We start from the raw sequence: 15806 nt of genomic DNA on the forward strand, positions 1-15806 counted from the left end.
GTCCATAAAAGAAAACATGAGAAATAGAGATAAATGCCAGAGGAAAAACTACAACTGGGAAAGAGAAGTAAAGGTTTGAAAAATAAATATGCATCCAGTAAATTGGTGAATCCACCAAACACAAAGGGAGAGATTAAAATCAGTTTTCCAAAGAGACCTGGAAGAGCCAGCTGTGCTGGGAATCACATTTAAAATGGGCAGGGCGTGGGAAAACGGCTCCTCTGGAATTTTTTCAGTATCATTTTAGCCAAAAGGTCCAGTTTCTTTTATATTTTTTAGAAGACTTTTGAAAACAATGACCAAGTTTCTGGCACTTTCGACTTTACCATTTAATATTATATTATAGACTTAGGGCCATAGTGATGAAGAGAAAACTTCAGTTCATTGATACAGAATCCCTAGAAGCTAGGTGCTCAAGAATAGCTGCCATGGAATAGTTGAGAAGTTTTAATCATGTTGAACTCAGCAATAAAAAGACATTTTTCTCTAGTGCAGTAATGACAGTATTTCCAACAAGCTTAATTCATAGTTGCAGTGGTATCTTTGCAGTTTAGAAGATCAGTATTTTTTAGGTAGGGAGTTTCATTTCTAGGTACGATAGACTTAAGACTCTACCAGAAAAATTACTCCACAGAAAATATTTATAAAGCTAAGATGTAGTGCATGAAGCAATGATAAAGATACTGGCAGTGAACAGAAGAGAGATCTGGTGGAGAATCCATGCTCACCTGGAAGAGGAAACATGGGAAGGTCCTTAAGTAAATGCTCCTCTCTACAGTTTTCTTTCTGGGTTAACTGCAACTCAAGTGCACACACCAAAAACTTAAAAATAAACAAATGAAAAATAAGACACAAAAGAAATATGCCCAGGGATACCAGAAATATGAAACTACAAAACATTAATCAGAGTGTAAGTAAATCTTAAAAGCCAGAAAGGGCTTCCTTAAATCTGTCTGTTTATATTTTTTATTCACTTTTAAACCATGTAGAAAAAAGGAAAGAAAGAAAGAATAAAAGCGATACCAAACAAAACAGACTCCAAGCAGCCCAGTAAAAGGTTAAAGCTCTGCCTGAATGTGAAGATGCTACTCAAAACAAACAAACAAACAAAAAACAAGATATTGAAGCCTGAGCCCAGGCAGGAAAATTACTTGCCAAATAAAGCCCACATGCTAATCTTCCTCCCATACTCTCCCTCCCTACCCTATTTTAAGTCACCCCGCTTATATCAGAGAAGACATTTGGCATTTGTTGTTTTGGGATTGGCTAACTTCACTTAACATAATCTGCTCTAATGCCATCCATTTCCCTGCAAATGCCATGATCTTATTCTTTTTTTAGTACTGAGTAATATTCCATTGTGTATACATGCCACAATAATAATAAGAGAGCTCATGTATAATGGCATAATTTGGAGTGAACATACTTTATATACAGAGTTACGAAAAACTGTGCTGTGAATGGATGATTATGGTTGTAATGCATTCCACTATTGTCATGTATATAAGAAATAAAAAAGCCCACAACACTCATCAAAGAATATAGCAGAATCCTGAATCCCCACAAATTAAATTTCCTATTGTCTAGCAAACACTCTAAGATTACCCCAATTGAATACCCCAAACAAAACACACATTCTCAAACAAAAAGAAAACTTCTTGAAGAGAGAGTTTAACATGGATTATGTATGAGAAAAAAATTTAACATATAATATCCTCATCTTCAATAAAGTAACAACAATAACTTATATTTTCAGTGAATAAAAATCATAGAGAAATGTCATATTAATCAGAGGAATGGAAATTATAAGATAAAAATGAGAACTCTAGAACAGAGAAATAAACTTTCTGAAATAAAGAAGACCTAAACAAATGGAGAGATATTTCCACAAACTGGAAGAGTGTTATCCTGGAAGACTCAGTTTTGTTAACATGGTGGTCCTCTCCAAACTGATCTATAGATTTAATGCAATCATATTCAAAAATCCTGACAGTTTTTTTTTTAACTGGGGATTGAACCTAGGGGTGCTTTACCTCTGAGATACTTTTCCAGAACTTTTTTATTTTTTATTTTGATACAGAGTCTTACTAAGTGGTGGAAGTTGGCCTCAAACTTGCTCTGCTCCTGCCTCAGCCTCCGGAGTAGTTGGAATTACAGGTATGAGCCACTGTATCCAACTTTTCGCAGACATTTTTGCAGAAAATGATAAGCCAATTTAAAACTTTAGGCAGAAGCCAAAGGACCTAGAATTATCTTGGTAAGAGGAGTTTTACATGCTATCTACTGGGGAGGGGGGTATAAGTTTTAGCAAGGATGGTATAGTTTCATCTTATTTTCCCAGAAACTCAGCTATATAGAAAAAGTGAATGACATATAAGAAATCATCTTTATATATGAAGGAAATGGCTGTAAAGTGTTCCTGCTGTGAGTTATGAAAGATGAGAAGACACTCTCACATAATCAGTCCAGAGCATGTTGATGTAAGTAATACAGTTCTAGGGGCGTGTGTATGTATACATACACATGTGTACATGTGCACAGATATATTTGATTCATTCAAACAGGTTCCTCTAAAAGGAGGCTTGGAAATAATTCATACCTAACAATCTCCCTGGAGAGTCACTATGCCTATTTACCTGAGGCAAGGCTCTGAGATTTACTTCTGGTCCAAACTTACTTAATGTTGTCTTTCAGCATACAGACTGAAACTTGGGATAATCCTGTGGGTAATATATAAAGTAAAGATGGTTCATTTAAAAGTCCTAGTCAGCTAATATCTGCTTATGGCTTCTTTCAGACTTTCCTATGAGGCAGAAAACAGCAAATTAGAGGCAGTGGTTCAATAGCTGCATGTGCGTATTTTTTTTTAATCAGCCATTTTGTTACTGAAATAAGATTTTAAAATACTGTGTATATTTTAAAAAGAGAAATAGTGTAACAGTTAAGAACAGGAAGACTAAAATGACTGCAGGTAATGTTCAAAAGAGTGTGGATAAAAATCCCCAAGTGACCTAATTATATCATTTCAAGATTCCTTAGGATCTTCAGCTCTTTTAAAACATTTAGAAGAAAAACATTAGTTATACAAATTTAGTTACACTGGTTTTCTCTTTAATTTCTTAGTCTATAGGAAGATTGTAAAAATCGATGAGATAATAAAAAGTTTAGGAGAAAGTCAAAATGTTTGACTCACCTGTACCCGAATGCCAACCTGAATACTTAAGAGTAAGACTGTATTGGAAGTGAATGACTTAGTAAGGAGAAAGGTAATATTAAAATTTAATGTATATAGCATGTTAAGGAGCACTGGCCTTTATTTCCCAAGACCATTGTCTAGAAGAACAGCAGTAGACTATCGAAAGTATATTGAGTTTAATTGATCAGCCTGCTTTTTATATTATTGAAATCTAGGTGATGACCACATAAAATTCAGTCGGATCTTCCTCAGCTTATATTTTTCCAGATTGCATCAAACCTCACATAATCCTTAAGCTAATTTTCTAGCATATTTTTCTAATTATATTACATTGTTCTTGAGTAGGCCAACTATTTCACTATTTCTCAGGGACTGGGTCAGGACCACCTATATTAGAAACATCAGGAGTATTGTTAAAATGCATATTTTAAAGTCTCCTCAAAGACTCTGGCAGGGAATCTGCATTTCAGCAGGCACCCCAGATGATATTTACCCTCACTGTTTTGAGAACCACTGAACTACTGAGAGATGCTCAAGGTGCAATTACACAGTTATCACCGAGCTTCACTTATCCAGAAAAGCAAAGGAGAGGCTATCCCAGCCTCATCCCAGCACAGGCTTCCTGGCTTTGGAGAGTCAGGCTAGCAGAGACTTCAAACTCTGGGTCAGAGTTAAAGTAGGGTTGGCAGTTTTTATGCACAATGCCTAGATGAATAAGAAATTCCAGAAAAACAACAAATAACTGTTTAGCATATGGATATCTCAAATATCCATATGTTGGTCCAATATTGTTGGTCTGAAATTCAAAATAACTGGGTATCCTGTACCCTTATTTGCTATATTAGCAAACTTATTTTAGAATTTTAATAGGTCTAGGTTTAGATCTGCATTTATTAGTTCAGTGACCTTGGAAAAATTTCTTCACTTCTTTAAACTTCTGTTTCCCAAACCGTGAGATAGAACAAGAGTAACAATAAAAAACAAGAAGCAAATGCCCACACAAACCTGCCTCATTTGGGTTGTCAGGAAAATCATACTGTACGCATTCCTGAATGCAGTTGTTTTACATGTAGTGCTGGGATATATTAAAAGCTCAGTAGAATGTAGTTTTTATTGTTATTGACATTGTTAATAATATCTTGTCAAAAAGAGCTAGAAACCTGGTTAACAAATACATTGGGTTGAAATTGACAACGTATAATTTTTTTGACTTAGCACATTAATGGGACATATACAGCAGCTAATTCAACACTTCAATTTCTGTCTATCCATTTTCTTCTTTTGTTTGGGTTTTTACCACGTTGTTTATAATTTAGGAACAAGGCATGCGAATCTTTGGACTTTTTTCACTCAAAGCTCCCTCTTGTGGTTGTAAATTTTACAATGATTTAGGACATTTTAAGTATTTTGTTCTTTATTTTTAAAAAGTGTGATATTGAGATAAGCTTGTCATATTTTTGAGTGTCAGGCAGCATTTCAATGATTAAAAATAGTATTGTCAATATTTTTCATTTCGAAATTCATTCATATTAACAGTATCAACGAGTATGCATTATTTTAAGCCTCTTCTTTTCCTGCTTAAAGCAACGATTTTGTTGAATTCTTCTTTCTATTATTCTGATGAATAGTAGCAGTTGTTCAGAATCCACATATCTTATCACATAAGGAATACATATGTCATTCAGTATTCTCTGTCAAACTATTTGTTCATTCTTGAGGATATTTCTTGCAAAGTAATCACATTACTGGAAAAATAGGCAAATGTGGAGTTTAATTTTGCAGTTTTGTAATATGATATACTTTTGAAGAGCTTTTGTAGTTTTATGCAATATTTTGGGGGAATGTTTGGTATTTATAATTTATGTATGCCTTTTAGAATGCATAAACACATTTCAGGATCTCACATATTTTTATACTTCTGAGTATAGCCATGTAGATAATTCAAAATCAGCATCTATAAATCTCAGATATATAATGTTGAAAGAAAGGGTTACAGAACTAAATGTAAAATACAGGAAGAGTACTTTTCATTGCTTTCCATTATTTTACTTTTAGATTTATCCCCATGTGTAATGGTCCAAATATGTAATTCTGAAAATCATATTAAAGAAATGTTGCATATAGGTATTAAAGAGATTTTATAATTCTTGAAACATATAAAACATTAGCCAGTTATTTCTACTTATAGACATAGGATGGAATATTTTATTTCCAGGGAGTTCGATTTTGTAATCCTCTGTTTTCATCATATGATTTTAATAATGGCTAAGTTACCAGAGTCAAGGTTAAAAGAACAGACTTTTCTTAGTTGTCTTCTTTGGGTCTTGAACATTGTAAGTCACCCGTGATTCTCAATATGATTTATTGGGTTGACAACAAAACAAAACAAAACACTTCTTCAAAGTCCAAACTTAGGTAAATAAAGTATAGCATTTCAGTCTTATGGATATCACTATGTCTTAGGTTATTTTAAACAAATCCTTTAAAGGAGTTGTTTTAGAGTTTTCATCAAAACAAGAGTACCTTCTAACAAAGTGGGTAGTTACTTTGAAGGTCTGTTCTGAACTTTTAAAGGAATGTTCTTCAAGGAAAGACCTGAAGAGAGGGGAAGAGAGAGGCTATGTGAAAATCCTGGCACATAAAGTGTGAAAATAAATATTAAACATAACTTCCATTACACATTTTTTATTTGAATAAATTCTGATTAAAAATTTTTTTCCAGATTGTGCATAATGTGAATGACTTCTTAATCGGAATAGGCTTAAATAGAATAAAAATAAATAAAGTAATTAGCAACATTCCTGTAAGTCTTTTTCCTGAGATACTTCTCAAAGTTCTGGATCATCAAAGCCATGCAACAAATTCCAAGGCTCTCTCTAGAAATCTCTGTGAGCTTGGATGTCAGATTTGTAATATTTTTTTCTGTGATTTTGATATTTGGTGGGGAAAAACATCTTTCTGGGAATCATTTTGCCATTGAAACGTACTGGAGAAATAGCAGCATTATTGGAATATAAACTTTTTTTCAGAGAAAAGATAAAAGATTGCTTGTCTCTCTCAGTTCAGGAAGGGAGTTGAATAGTGGAGACAGTAATAGTGTTCTTCACAAAACATTCTTCCTTAGTGTTATTGGCTTTTAATATGATTGCATTCTGATCATGATAGACAAGCCAGAAAGATCTACTTATGCCCTTTAATTTTATCAAAGACAGTACTATATGACCTTAGGAAAATATCTGACAATATCTTTAAGAATAAATAAGATGGTTTCCTTTTGTACAATGAAGTTTATTTTACAAGACCATAGTTTGATAGGCCCATATTGGTTTTGTTTATCCTGGCTCAGGGGAAGGGCTCTGTGCTCTGTTTCTGATAAATTTCTCCTTGTTTTCAGTTATGACAGATATTCCTTTGAATATAGTATATGAAAATATTCTAGCACCAAACCAAGAATATCTAACCTTATTTATGTCTGTATTCTGTCCTTAAACACAAACAGCTGTGCATACATACACATGTCTCACGTCTGACCAAGTACTGCTGTCCAGGACTTCATATACACAAATAAATGTTCCCCTTTTTATGGGAAATTGTGGCTGGCGCAGCAGGAGTTTCAAAACCCACAAGCATTTTTCAAATCTTACTTGCACAAACAAAAAGAGGAAAAATACAGACAAACCAGGTTTGGAATTGCTGACTTTTAAAGTTGATACATAATGACTGAAAGAATCCCTATTTCTACCAAAAAAAAAAGAAGAAAGAAAAGAAAAAAATATATGAATATGTTTTAAAAATTACAAGAGTGACAGATCTTCTGGAGCCAACTTATGCCCTGGAAAAGGAAAAGTATTTATAAAGTCTTCATTAGGTAGTTCTCTGAGTGATCCTGGGAAAGCAACTTATTAAGTGATAATCAGTGAGATCAGATGAGGAAAATGTTTGACACATTTCTTGGTTTTATTATTAAATACTTTGAGGTCAATCAGATTCAAGAAGTTCCTCATTCTAATGAATTAGGAGATACGTTTAGTTTTATTTTATTCATTATGCTAGGATGTGTTCCACACTTTCCTTTAATGAATATGAGCTACTTTTATAATCAGTAAAAATACTTATTAAAAACTAATTTCCCGGGGTTGGGGTTATGGCTCAGTGATAGAGTGCTTACCTAGCACACATGAGGCACTGGGTTCGATCCTCAGCACCACATAAAAAAAAATAAAGGTTATTGTATACACCTACAACTAAAAAAACATTTAAAAAAATGAATTTCCCATACTTTCCTTCAAGTGGCCGTATACTTGGAAACAGAAAATAATTGGATACAACCCAAATCTACTAACTCCAAACCCGACTCTCTACAAAGACATTGACATCACGGTGAATAAGGGTTTTCTTCTAAAAGAGTTTAAAAGCTACACTAGGGGAGACAAGGTTCCTCTCCTAAGTTGACTTTCCAGTTTCCGGTCTGTATGATGCACAGGGAAGCTAGCCAGCTGTGCACTCCACAGTAACTCTGGAGGAAACAGATAATTCAGAGGAGAAAACAGAATCGGTATGTGTGCATGTGTATGTGTGCTACTTTCTATTACAGTATATGGATCCTGAAAGAGGGAGGATCTTTCTTCCCTAAGGATTTCAAGCCACAACTCAGCACACTTGGAGATGCCAGCCCTGTAGTTTCCAGTGAAGCAAGATACCACCCTGGATATCCTCCTTATCTTTATACAAATTATATTATCTGAAATGCATTTCAAAGCAGAATGTCTATGTAAAATAAGCTATAAATAGACTTGAAGTTGTCTCCATGTGATTTTAGAGATCTGCTTAAACTCCGAGTGATAGCTTCCTCCTCTATAATAAGGACACACTCCCCTGAGGGGTAAAGATGAGATGAGCTAATATATTGAAAGGACTTACAGATCAGAGCTTGTGCATGGTATTCAGTACTTAAGTATTCGCTCTTATAATTATTATTATGAAAGGAAAAAGTTGATGTAAATATTAGAGAATATATCGAAAAGTTGGCAATACAAACAACAAGAAAAAATGTTCATTTATGTGAAAATTTTTAAGTATTTATACAGGTGTGATGAGATCAAAGTGAAGCAATAAAAACAAACTTTCCGCTCTTCCTTCTAAGGAACAACCCAAACAGGGAGATGTAAATAGAGAAGACCCATGGATCCCAATAGCATGTTCAAATCAGAAGAGTGTGACTGCGTATGCCGGGAGGCCACATGCAGCTAAAGTTCAGGTCATTAGACTTAGCATTATTCCACATTCTAATAAATGTTAATTTACTCTTCTACTCATGCATCCTGTCATTTAACAGATATGTACTGAATCTCTGTATTGAGGCCCTATGCAGAACACTGAGCTTTCCACACAGAGCTTAGTTTAATGAGAAATTAGACATTAAAGAAAAGCTCATTTAAACACAAATAGTAAGTGTCTCGAAGGAGAAGAATAGGGCACAATAATTAAATTAAAAAAATGAATGTTAGTGTGAGGAATGATAAAAATAATGGGATAATGGAATCAAGAACCAGACTCATACATTTCTTTGGAAACTTACTATTTGTCAGAAATAACTTCATAAATGATTAGGGAAAGAAAGACTGTCCGGTAAGGTTTATCACTATCCAGACTGGAAAAAATTTAATTTGTACTGCCACCATAGACAAAATAAATTCTGGGATGTTAGTGGACAAAATATGAAAAAAGCAAAACTTCAAAATTGCAAATAGGATAGAAGAAGGAAGTGTACATGTAAACATCACATTATTCTCCCATAAATAGAATATATACAATTAATATTTTTCAAAAACAAATAGGAAAATAGAAAAGGATATATTTATGACTTTTAAATATATATTTATTCCCTTTAAATAGGGAAGAATTCCTTAAGGTATAAGAATCACAAACCATTGCAAAAGCAATAAAAATGAGTGTATAAAAACCAATTTTCAGTAAAAACTATAGATTTGAATAATATTTACAGCACACAGAAAGGGGCTGTATCCTGAAAATATAAAGAGCCCTTATAAATATATAACAAAATTTAAAAAAACAATAGAGAAATGGGAAAAGGGAATAGGCAGTTCAGGAAAGTAAATGCAAGAAGAGGAAACAGAGTTGAAGCCCCCTCTGATCATCTCAGAGTCAAAGTCAGCTTGCACCCTTGATGGTTATCTTTGCTGATACATAAGTGAAAAGATCTTCAGACTCACTGAAATCGGGGCCCTACAGCCAACGGCCACTAGGAGGGCTCCTATAACCATTTGGGTTGCTTGTTTGCTGTGCTGAGGAATATGGAGAGAGGCTTAGGAGGTTTGATTTTGCTCGGAAATGAATACTGTTGAGAAGTGGGATAATTGTATAATTGGGTATTTTATTAAATCTTACCTAAAAGGAGAGAAGTCTAGGGCAAATCTAAGGCTATAATTGCTAAAGAAGCAGCAGCACTCTTGTTTGCCAGGAAAGAGGTGCGTTTAGTCATTTTCGTTGTTTAAACAATATTCATGCTTTTTTCTATATCCAAACATGATTACACAGAACTCCTGCTTTTTGTCCTGATCTATTATAGTCACAGATGGCCTTATTTGATGTTGATGTTGTGTAAAATTGTTTATGTTCCATTTGAGAGCACCAAAACCTAACTATTTATCATAGGAAAAAAGTTGGAAACAACTTAAACCTCCATCAATGGAGAAAATGGGTATAAAATAATATATAACTTAAAAATACTAACTAGAATCACAAATATAGCATAGAATTATTTTTAAATGTACAATGATTATATAAATTTTTAAAAACACAAAACATACTGCTAACAGATGATGAAAATGTATTCTATTTCAAATATATTTTCATATATAGATATATTATTAATTGTGATGAAGTATAAAATTATTTGTAGTGTAATAAGTACAAATTTAAGATAGTGGTTACATCTGAATTGAAGAAGGGGTACACTGTGGGTTTCGACAATTTGAAAGACTTCTCTTAAAAGAGACTTTAGCCAGCTGCAGTGCTGGTGGTAATCTTATTTTTTTAAAATTCTACTTTGTTATATATGACAGCACAATGCATTACAACTTATATTACATGTATAGAGCACAATTTTTCATATCTCTGGTTGTACACAGAATCACAACATTCATGTCTTCATACATGTACTTAGGGTAATGATGTCCATCTCAATCCACTGTCTTTCTTACCCTCAAACCCCCTTCCTTACCCTCCCTCCTCTTTGCTCTATCTAGAGTTCATCTAATCCACCCATGCTCTGCCCCCAACCCCACTATGAATCAGCCTCCTTATATCAGAGAAACATTTGGCATTTGTTTTTTGGGGATTGGTTAACTTCTCTTAGCATTATCTTCTTCAACTCCATCCTTTTACCTGCAAATGCCATGATTTTATTCTCTTTTATTGCTAAGTAATATTCCATTGTGTATATATACCACATTTTCATTATCCATTCATCAACTGCAGGGCATCTAGGTTGGTTCCACTGTTTAGCTATTGTGAATTGTGCTGCTATAAACATTGATGTGGCTGTGTCCCTGTGTTATGCAGTTTTTTTAAAAATATTTTTTAAAATTTTTTTTAGTTTTCGGCGGACACAACATCTTTGTTTGTATGTGGTGCTGAGGATCGAACCCGGGCCGCATGCATGCTAGGCAAGCGCGCTACCTCTTGAGCCACATCCCCAGCCCTGTTATGCAGATTTTAAGTCCTTTGGGTATAGATCGAGGAGTGGGATAGCTGGGTCAAATGGTGGTTCCATTCTCAGTTTTCCAAAGAATCTCTATACTGCTTTCCTTAATAAGACTCCTATAGCACAAGAATTAAAATAAGGAATCAATAAATAGGATGGATTCAAATAAAAAGCTTCTTCTCAGCAAAAGAAACTATCAATGAGGTGATAGAGAGACTACATTTTGGGAACAAATTTTTACCACACATACATCAGATAGAGCACTAATCTCTAGGATATACAAAGAACTCAAAAAATTTAACACCAAAAAACCCCAAATAACCCAATCAATAAATTGGCCAAGAAACTGAAAAGACACTTCTCTGAAGATGATATACAATCAATTAACAAATACGTGAAAAAATATTCATCATCGCTAGTAATTAGAGAAATGCAAATCAAAACTACTGTAAGATTTCATCTCATTCCAGTCAGAATGGCAGCTATTAAGAATATAAACACAATAAGTGTTGGCAAGGATGTGGGATAAAAGGCACACTCATACATTGCTGGTGGAACTGCAAATTGGTGCAGCCAATATGGAAAGCATACCTGCAATCTTAGTGGCTCCAGAGGCTGAGGTAGAAGGATTGCAAGTTCAAAGCCAGCCTCAGCAACAGTGAGGTGCTAAATAACTCAGTGAGACCCTGTTTCTAAATAAAATATAAAATAGGGCAGGGTATGTGGCTCAATGGTAAAGTGCCCCTGAGTTCAATCCCTGGTACAAAACAACAACAACAACAACAACAACAACAACAACAACAACAAAGGCTTTTAAAATTATGGCAAAAATGCCAACATTTGATAAAATTGAGTTATATTTAAAATAGTGCTTATTTTAAACTTGATGCTTTATATCTTTCATAAATCTAGAGATTTAAATCATAGAAACTTGCAAACCAAAACCTTTTGGAATTTTCTGCCTCATTGTCTGCTTCCCTGGAGAAAATCTGCCACCGTTCCCTACAATGAAAAATAATATCCAATATAACTTATGCCAACATCAAAGGTAGACTTCAGATAGAGTTTAAATAGCATGAGTTTGTTCCTGTTCTTGAAATTCTTGAAGGAGGAGGAGGAAGAAACAGAAGGGATCCTGAAGTCTAAAAAGCTAACTTCCAGAAATCTTCATTGAGTTTTGCAAGCCTTTTAGAATGACAACTAACACATCCTGCTTATCGCATTATCTTATTAACCATGATTAATAATTTAAATGTGGTTTAGGATACTTGTATGAGTGGGTTTGAATTATCAAATTAAGACAGCAGGTTGGAATGTTAGCAATTCATCTGTTTGGATCCATCTTCTGTATTTAGTTCCTCTGGTTGTAATCTATCAAAGCACATTTTCAGGAAGTTAGAAAAACCATGAAAATTCACTGTAATAGCAGGAAATGGTATTTTCTGTTTACTTATAATAAGCCTCACTTTATAAAAATGCAGCTTTTCAAAACAACATCTGTTTTTGAGGGGCAGGAGGTGGAGGTGGGAACATATCAGGATTGAACCCTGGGGCACTTTACTACTGAGCTACACTCCGCCCTTATTTATTTATTTTTTAAATTTTGAGAATGGGGGTCTTACTAAGTTGCTTAGGGCCTTGCTATTTTGCAAGGGATCCTCCTGTCTCAGCCTCCCTAGTTGCTGGGATTATAGGCATGTCCTACTACACCCAGCAAAACAGCACCTTTATCCATGAAGTGTTTTAATTGGACAGATTTTAAAACTAATTTCCTTCAACGGCATGTTTTGTTTAGGAAAATGGAATAAGCTTACAGTTTGATCAGAGCCCTAATAGTTTGTGATCATCATTTATTTCTTGTTGGTTTTTGAATTTAAAGCTGCTGCATTTGTTAACTTTGACTCTACTTAGTAGACTTATTTTTTTTTCTATACTATTGAGTATTTCTTCATTATCAAAGACAACTGAAAATTACCTGGAGTTCATCTCTATACTTCACTCAGATAACATGACACGTTCAGGACAGATATTTATAAAAATTTCTAGGCAACTTTACTAAGTATAAATCAAAATTTTTTTTAAAAAAAACATTGATTTTAGTTTTCATGAAAATTGTAAAAACTAAATGATATAAAGTTTAAATTTCTGCAGAAATAATGGCACATCTGTTATGATTAATCAAAGTTTACAAGAGGAGTTGATTTCAAAAGATACTTTCAAAAAGCAGAAGGACATTAAAAAGTGTCAAAGGAAAAATTGATGCTTATTAAGGATGGTAAAGAAGTCTTCACTCAAGATGGAGTACTGTAATGGAAGTTTCATAGTAGGGTAGTGAAATCAGGCTCAGTTCTGTATACGATGAGGACAAAGAGATTAATAGTCAAGGAACAAGGTGCGAGTGAGTACCCAGAAAATTAGGAGGAATAAAGCTATGGGGATTGAATTCCTGCTGATCTACTTGACAAGTTGCTTGCTGGAGGCAGGCAGGGTAATAAGATATTAAAGGTGGGGATATCCCATAAACAGATACAACAGGATTCTTGCTAAAACCAGACTAAACAGTCCATGATCACAGCGCAAGCCCAAGCCTAGTCAAAAAGAGAACTAAGAGGAGGGAGTCTGATTCACGTTTGGTCCAGGAGAGACTGTGAAAAGTTAGCATCTGTGTGACACCCAGATATTGGGAAGAAACCATGCCAGGACTTGGAGCACGTGGGTTGGAATAAGATAAAATATAAAGGTCTAAACTTCATAGCGTGCCCTACACAATTCTTTATTTTTTGACTACTTTGCAGGATTTTGCTCATTAGCTAATAGCTCCAAGAACTGAAAAGAAATAAAAGCAGTCCCCACCAAGGACAGTATTTTCTGGTAGTCAGTCTTCACCTGTCTCTAGGGAAAACTTTTTAGAGCATCAAGATGATGCTCCATTGTGAACCTGTAATGGTGAAACAATGATAGAGGGGAAATAGCTTGTGACTCCACACTTCAGTTTTCCCAGGGGTAAACAGCCATCTTTCCTTTTGCTTTGTAGCTTTAATCACCAGAAGTTATCATACAAAGCTCAAGGTCATATGGTCATGGGCAGGATATTCTGTCAGTTGTCCTGTATTATGCAACCAGAGAGGAAAGCCAGTGGTGCTCAATGTGAGGTACCACACTATCTGCTCAACACTGGACCCTAGCCACACTGATGGAATAGGAGAGTATCTACCAAAGAGGAGCCTTTGAAACCCAAAGATTAGGCGTAAGTACAAACAATATTAAAATAATTTATTTACATATCACATCGATTTATTCTGTTAATATATTGGCTAGGAGTGGTTCAAGCTGAGGACTCTGGATTCACATTAAAGTCAGAATTAGAATCCACCTTTTCCAAATATTACCCATATGACTTTGAACAAGTTACTTTACTGGGGATAATAGGATTATCTCATATATATATATATATTGTACTGACAAGTAGATGAAATAAATTTTTAGTGCATCAATCTTAGCATAGAAAGAGATAGAAATTATTAACCATTGTTGTTACTATTTGTTCCTATGTCTATGTAGTCTATTCCACTACATAACACCTAATTTATATTTAGCAAATATTACTGAATTTACTCTAAAAGTTCTTAATTGTCTTTTAAGTTTTTAGCTAATTCTAGAGAGAGACTCTTCCTATTTAGTAATTCAGTGTGCTGTTGCTCATGAAATCACAGCTTAGACATAAAAAAAGCTGACAGAAGTAGCTACTCTATCTCCTACAGCAATCCACGGATTGGCTTAGGATAAATGTACAGAAGTAGCATCTGAATATGCCTCTATCCTACAATTCAACTAAATTAAAAGGCCAGAGGATAACATTTGTCATGCTGTGTGTTGCAAAGCCTGGCTCACAATTATAACTTTTTGGAAAAATCTGAAAAGGCCCTAAGGATGCATTCAATCATTTTGAGAAAATGTTCTGAAGTCTTCATTTGGAATGTTTCTTAAGATAAGCAATCTTGGTCAGAGCCCACGAGGGGAAAACAGGCTATGACCAAATGGGCTTCAAGACACAAGCATATGGAGCACTTGATAATAGAATTGTTAATATTCATATCCATTCCAGGCCTCCAGACTGTTGTACTCCAGCTGCAGAGCACAGTGAAATACAAATCAGGGCCAATCCTAGATTATACCAAGAAGAGCAAGTCCTAAATCTAGTCTGAAACATCAGAAGTGCCAAGCAATGCCACTTTTCTGATATGACAGGAGGATCCAAGAGACAGATAGAATAAATGTGGTCTCTAATCAGAAAGAGCCAAGGCCAAGAATGGCAATTTGGGAAGGAAACATAGATGGTTCAACACACTTTCAGCTGGCAGAAACATGTCATTTGGATCTCCTTTTAGAGAATGGAGCATATACTGTGAATGTTTATCTAGGAGCCTCTATTTCCAACTCAAGGATCATTAGTCTGCAGGCTAGAAGGACTCAGTGATTGCTAAGAATGGTTGGTATTCATTGAAAAGAAGTAAAGTACAATGGTTAGTGTGTACTTGGGAGCCACAGGATGTGGATTTAAATCCTGTTCTGCAGGCTGCTAGCTGTGTGACTGAAAACAGCCACTTATATTCCCTGTGCCTCCATTTTCTTAGCTGTATAAATAGATGGTGATACCTAAATCACAGAGCTGTCATGAAAATAAAGCAAGTTCTCTACAACAGCATAGAATGTCTTGTTTGGAGCATAGTAAGCACATAATATTAGTGGTATAATTATTAGTGTTTAAGAAACTTAGAAAGTGCCATCATGCTTGATGCCTGATAGGACTCAAAAATTTTAAGTCAATATTTACCTAGAAGCTCTAAAATCCAGAAGTGGAGGCTAATGAGTTTCTTAGAGTGT

General features: G+C 34.7%; 1 long non-coding RNA gene across 1 annotated transcript in view; it reads left to right on the forward strand.

Moving 5' to 3' along the window:
- LOC144364863 (uncharacterized) overlaps nucleotides 1-15806 on the forward strand; it is a 40792-nt gene that overhangs the window by 15052 nt on the left and 9934 nt on the right. Inside the window, exon 2 of the long non-coding RNA XR_013422963.1 lies at nucleotides 2081-2157. This is a non-coding gene — a long non-coding RNA (uncharacterized LOC144364863). The remainder of the gene's footprint in view (nucleotides 1-2080; nucleotides 2158-15806) is intronic.

The sequence above is a fragment of the Ictidomys tridecemlineatus genome, chromosome 6 (assembly GCF_052094955.1).
Source record: "Ictidomys tridecemlineatus isolate mIctTri1 chromosome 6, mIctTri1.hap1, whole genome shotgun sequence".
Taxonomy (NCBI): domain Eukaryota; kingdom Metazoa; phylum Chordata; class Mammalia; order Rodentia; family Sciuridae; genus Ictidomys; species Ictidomys tridecemlineatus.